Source organism: Orycteropus afer, unplaced genomic scaffold (assembly GCF_000298275.1).
Source record: "Orycteropus afer afer isolate SDZICR_OR568_19922 unplaced genomic scaffold, OryAfe1.0 scaffold00022, whole genome shotgun sequence".
In the NCBI taxonomy this organism is placed as follows: Eukaryota; Metazoa; Chordata; class Mammalia; order Tubulidentata; family Orycteropodidae; genus Orycteropus; species Orycteropus afer.
Genome location: NW_006921609.1, coordinates 6,305,202 through 6,311,666, shown reverse-complemented (window position 1 = coordinate 6,311,666; position 6,465 = coordinate 6,305,202).

Here is a 6,465-nt window from a genome sequence, read left to right as displayed (position 1 = left end):
TTCCAAGTGGATGACAGTGGTAGCTGGGCACCATATAGTTCTTCTGGTCTTGTAGTTGTACAGGCTGCAGATCGGATGGTGTACCAGTGGTGAGGACTAATAGTTTCCATGAATTTTGCTTTTCTCCATTCTTCTTTGCTCTGAATGAGGAGAGACCCATTGTTGCATCTAGATGGCAGCTTGCTAGCTTTTAAGATCCCAGTCGCTACTTGTCAAAGTAGGAGGTGGGACAATGTTTTGTATAGTATGTTATGCCATTTGAGCTTGATGTCCCCTGCAACTATGGTCCCACGCCTGCAGGTTCAACTAATCAGTCCCTCTGGGTAGCTGGCTGTGACCGAGCCGTGACCACATCCTTACCCCTTGTCAGCTCTACTATACACCTGGGAATTCTGATCATTCACATAAACTTATAGGACCATTGTTTACCAACCCTATATATGTTCTTGGATACCCTCCCCATTTCATAGCCATACCTAATCGTTCAGCCTGTCCACCCATCTATCCACCCATATACCCATGTTAGCCTTCACTGACAATGCAGCACTGTATGTACAAAAGGGTTCATATTTGTTCTCTGTACCTTCCATGTACCTCTCTATTTTCTTTCTCATCCTCAATGCTGCCATATTGGTCACTCACAGCAAATACCTTTTTCAACATCACAAATGGCAGCTATACATGTGGACTTTGCCAGATGGAGTACACAAGAATCAGATGGATACATATGTGGCAAGAGATGATGGAAAAGCTCAATATTTTCAGCCAAAACAAGGCCAGGAGTGCCACATCCAGCATGGCAGCACAGGTCAAGAAACAGAGCAACACAAAATGATTAAGAAATGGGGGCCAAGTGGATGCCCTGTGTATTCTGTGAGAGTGACACCTGATTTCTTTGTTCTGCTCTATTTATGCATACACATGATTGCATCATTATTCTTGGAATTTGTACAATCAACTATTTTCTACATATTTAATGTTTTACTCTTCTACATGCTCAAGGACAGCAGATGGTCATTGGAACAATCACAAAAGCCTCCTCAGGAATAATGAATGTAAAACAATAAATGGTTACTAGGGCACAGTGACCCAAAGTATAAAATGTTCCAACAAGATAGCAAACTTGGACTACTGGAATAACATCTCATTTGATACTTAATGTTTTGCCAAGTAAGCATTTAACCATGAGAAAAGCCTTGCCTTCTCTTGTTGCTGTTGGACATGTGCCTTGCAGTCATGTCCTTTGATAATTTCTCTCTTTGTCCCCAACACAGGAGCTGACTGTGAAACAAACCATCAACTGCTCATATGCAAGTTCAAGTTGAAGCTGAACACAAAAAGATGAAGTGATTATATCTCTCCTGAATTTAGAGACCATCTCAATAATAGATTTAATTCATTGAACACCAATGACTGAAAACCAGAGGAATTGTGGGATACATCAAAATATTATCCACAAAGAAAGCAAAAAGTCATTAAAAAGACAGGAAAGGAAGAAAAGACCAAAATGAATGTCAGAAGAGACTCTGAAACTTGCCCTTGAACAGTGAGTAGCTAAAGTGGATGGAAGAATCAACATGATGAAAGAGCTGAACAGAAGATTTCAAAGAGCAGCTCAAGAAGACAAAGTCAATTATTATAATGAAATGTACAAAGACCTGGAGTTAGAAAACCAAAAAGGAAGAACACAATTGGCATTTCTCAAGCTGAAAGAACTGAAGAAAAACAATAAGTCTCTAATTGAAATATTGTAAGATTGCATGGGCAATATGTTGAATGATGCAGAAAACATGAAAAGAAGATGGATGGCATACACAGAGTCACTATACCAAAAAGAATTGGTCGATGTTCATCCATTTCAGGAGGTGGCATATGAGAAAGAACCAATGATATTGAAGGAAGAAGACAAAGCTGCACTGAAGGAAGTGGAGGAAAACAAGACTCTTGGAATTGACAGAATACCCATTGAGATGTTTCAACAAATGTATACCATGCAGGAGGCACTCACTCAGCTGTGCCGAGAGATTTGGAAAACAGTTACCTGGCCAACTGACTGGAAGAGATTCATATTTTTACCCATTCCAAAGAAAGGTTATCCCACAGATTGTGGAAATTATCAAAGAATATCATTGATATCACACACAAGTAAAATCTTACTGAAGATAATTAAAAAATGGTTGCAGTAGCATATTGACAGAGCACTTCCAGAAATGCAAACTGGATTCAGAAGGGGCCATGGAATGATGGATATCATAGCTGATGTCAGATGGATCTTGGCTGAAAGCAAAGAATACCAGAAAGATGTTTACTTGTGTTCTATTGACTGTGCAAAGGCATTCGATTGTGTGGATCATAGCAAATTGTGGATAACATTGAGAAGGATGGGAATTCTAGAACACTTAATTGTACTCATGAGAACCTGTACATAGACCAGGAGACTATTGTTTGAACAGAACAAGGGGATACTGCATGACTTAAAATTAGGAAGGGAATCCACCAGGGTTATATCCTTTCACCATACTTATTCAATCTATACACTGAGCAAATTATCTGAGAACCTGGACTATATGAAGAAGGACATGGCATCAGGATTGGAGGAAGGCTCATTAACAACCTGCAATTCACAGACAACACAACTTTGCCTGCTGAAAGTGAGGATGATTTGAATCACTGATGAAGATTGAAGAATATAGTCTGCAGTATGGATTACACCTCAGCATAAAGAAAACAAAAATCCTCACAACTGGACTAATAGGCAGCATCATGATAGATGGCGAAAAGATTGAAGTCATAAAAGACTTCATATTATTTGGTTCTACAATCAACAGCAACGGGAGCAGCATTCAAGACATCAAAAGACATATTGCATTGGATAAATCTGTTGCAAAAGACCTCTTTCAAGTGCTGAAGAGCAAAGGTATCTCCTTGAAGACTAAATGTGCCTAACCCAAGCCATGGTATTTTCAATCCCCTCATATGCATGTGAGAGCTGGACAATGAATAAGGAAGACCAAAGAAGAGTCAATGCTTTTGAGTTCTGATATTGGCGAAGAATGCTGAAAGTACCTTGGACTGCTGACAGATCTAACAAATCTGCTCCAGAAGAAGTCCAACTAGAATGCTCCATGGAAGCAAGAATGGCCAGACTTGGTCTCACCTACTTTGGTCATGTTGTGAGAAGGGACCATTCTCTGGAGAAGGATGTCATGCTTGGTAAAGTGGAGGGTCAACAGAAGAGGGGAAGGCCCTTAACAAAATGGATTGACATAGTTGCTGCAGTGATGGGCTTAGGTATAGTAGGGATCATGAGGCTGGCACAGGTCTGGACAGTGTTTCTTTCTTGTAGGTAAGATGGCTATGAGTTGGAGATGACTCAATGGCACTTAACAACAACAACAATGACTAGTGATCGTGAACGTTTACTCATGTTTGTTGGCTTCCTGAATATCTTCTTTGGTGAAGTGTCTGTTCATATCTTCTGCCCATTTTTAAATTGGTTTGCTTATCTTTAGCATAGTGCCTAAGGTACTTGACTGCTAAGCAGAAGTCTGGCAGTTCAAACCCACCAGCCACTCCTCAGAAGGACAGTTGGGCAATCTATTTCTGTAGTGATACTGCCTCAGAAACCCAAGGAGGGGTCGCTATGAGTGGGTTCTGACTTGATGGCAAATAACAACATCTTTTTGATGTTGTGGTGTTGGAATTTTCTATAAATTTTAAATATAAGTCTTTCGTCTGATGTATCATTGCCGACTATTTTTTCACATTCTTTAGGTTTTTTTACTCTTTTTGAGAAGTCTTTTGATACATATAAGAATTTAATTTTTGAAAGGTCCCAATAATCTAGTTTGCCTTCTGCTGTTTGTACATCTTGGGTTATGCTTGACAGTCTGTTTATGCATTTATGCTATTTATCCCTAAGCTTGTCACTATCTTTTCTTTGATGAACTTTATAGTTTTAAGCTTCAAATTTAAGTCTTTGATCCATTTGGAGTTCATTTTTGTGTATTGTATGAAATAAGGATTTTGTTTCATTTTTTTCTGCAAATGGATATCCAATTTTGCCTGAACCATTTGTTAAAGAGACTATCTCTTCCTCATTGAATGGATTTCAGCCCTTTGTCAAAGATCAGTGACCATAGGTCGATGGATCTATTTCTGGGTTATCAATTCTGTTCCATTGGTTTATGTGTCTGTCTGTTATTGTGCCAATACCAGACTGTTTTGACAACTGTGGCTATACAGTAGGTGTTGAGATCTGGGAGTGTGAGACCTCCTACTTTGTTCTTCTTCAGTAATGCTTTGGTTATCCGAGGTCGCTCTCCTTTCCATTTAAAATTAGTGATTGGTTTTCCATGTCTTTAAAGAATTTTGATGCAGTCTGGATTGGGATTGCATATAGATTGCTTTGGGTAGAATTGCCATTTTCACAATGTTCAATCTTCCTATCCACGAGCATGGTATGTTTTTCCATTTATGTAGATCTTTTACAGTTTCTTGAAGTAGTGCTTTGTAGTTTTCTTTATATAGTTTTTTTGTGTCCCTGGTAAGATTTATTCCCAACTATTTTACCATTATTTTCCCAAGTATTTACCATTTTGTAAATGGTACTGATTTCATTATTTTCTTTTCAAATACCTCTTTGCTGGTGTAGATGAATCCTACTGATTTTTGTATATTGGTCTTGTATCCTGCCACTATGCTAAATTTTTCAATAAGTTCCAGTAGATTTCTTGCTGAGTCTCTTGAGTTTTCTATATATAGGATAATATCATTTTCAAATAGATGTAGTTTGGCTTCTTCCTTACCAATTTGGATGCCTTTGATTTCCCTTTCGTGCCTTATTGCACTTTCTAGAACTTCCAATACAATGTTGAATAGAAGTGGACATAGAGGGTGTCCTTGCTTTGTTCTTATTCACAAGGGGAATGGTTTTAGTCTCTACTGATAATAATGTTGGCTGTTGGTTTTGGATATATGCCCTGTATTATGTTGAGGAATTTTCCTTCTATTCCTTTTTTTCTGAGAGTTTTTAACCAGGAATTGGTGTTGGATTTTGTCAAATGCCTTTTCGGATCTATTGATATGATCAGATGATTCTTTTCCTTTATTTTACTTATGTGATGTATTACGTTGATTGTTTTTCTAATGTCGAATCATCCTTGCATAGCTGGTATGAATCCTACTTAGTCATAATGTATTATTTTTTTAATATGTTGTTCGAGTCTATTGGCTAGGATTTTGTTAATGATTTTTTTGCATCTACTTTCATGAGGCCTATTGGTCTGCAGTTTTCCTTTCTAGTGGTGTCTTTGCCTGGGTTTGGTATGCTGATTATGCTTGCTTCATGAAATGTATTTGGGAGGATTCCATCCTTTTCTGTGTTATAGAATAGTTTGCGTAGGATTGGTGTTAGCTCTTTTCTGAATGACTGGTAGAATTCTCCAGTGAAACTATGTAGGTGAAGACTTTTTTTGTGGGTAATTTTCTTTTTTTTTAATGACCTATTCAATTTCTTCTTTTGTTATGGAGCTGTTCAAGTTTTCTACCTCAGTCTGTGTTAGTTTAGGTAAATCTTGTGTTGTTAGAAATCTGTTCATTTCTTCTAGGTTTTCAAATTTGTTGGAGTACAGTTCTTCATAGTAGACTGCATTCTTCTTTTTATTTCTGTTGGTTCAATTTTGGTATTGCCCATTTCATTTCTTATTCATGTTATTTACATCTTCTCCTTCTTTTCCTTTGTTAAATTTGCCAGTGGTTTGTTGATTTTATTAATCTTTTCAAAGAACCAACTTCTAGTCTTGTTGATCTTTTCTACTGTCTTTCTATTTTCTGTTTCATTTATTTCTGCTTGAATCTTTATTATTTCTTTTCTTCTGGTGACTGTAGGATTTTCTACTGCTCCTTTTCTAATTGTTGAAGATGTTAAAGTTGATTTTAGCTTTTCTGTTTTGATGTATGCATTTATTGCTATAAATAAGCTTCTAACCACTGCTTTTGTTGTGTCCCAAAGATTTTGGTATGTTATGTTTTCATTCTCATATGAGTCAAGGAATTTTTTCATTTAATTTTTTTATTTCTTCTATTATGCAGTCATGTTTGGGGCAGGTATTTTACAATTTGCATGCATTTTCCCTTTTTCCATTGGTCTTCCCAGTGTTGATTTCTAAATTCATGTCATAGTGATCTGAGAAGATGCTTTGCAGTATCTCAATGTTTTTAAATTTATTGAGGCTTGTTTTGTGGCCCAACATATGGTCTATTCTGCAGAATGTTCCATGTGCACTGGAAAAGAATGTATATTCTGCTATTGGGTGAAGTGTCTATAAGGTCAAGTTGATTGATTATGTTATTTCTTCTGCATCTTTGTTGAGTTTCTTTCCAGTTCTATCTTTTATTGAAAATGGTGTATTAAAGTCTCCTACTATTACTGTAGGAGCTCTGGTAGCATAGTGTCTAAGGCAC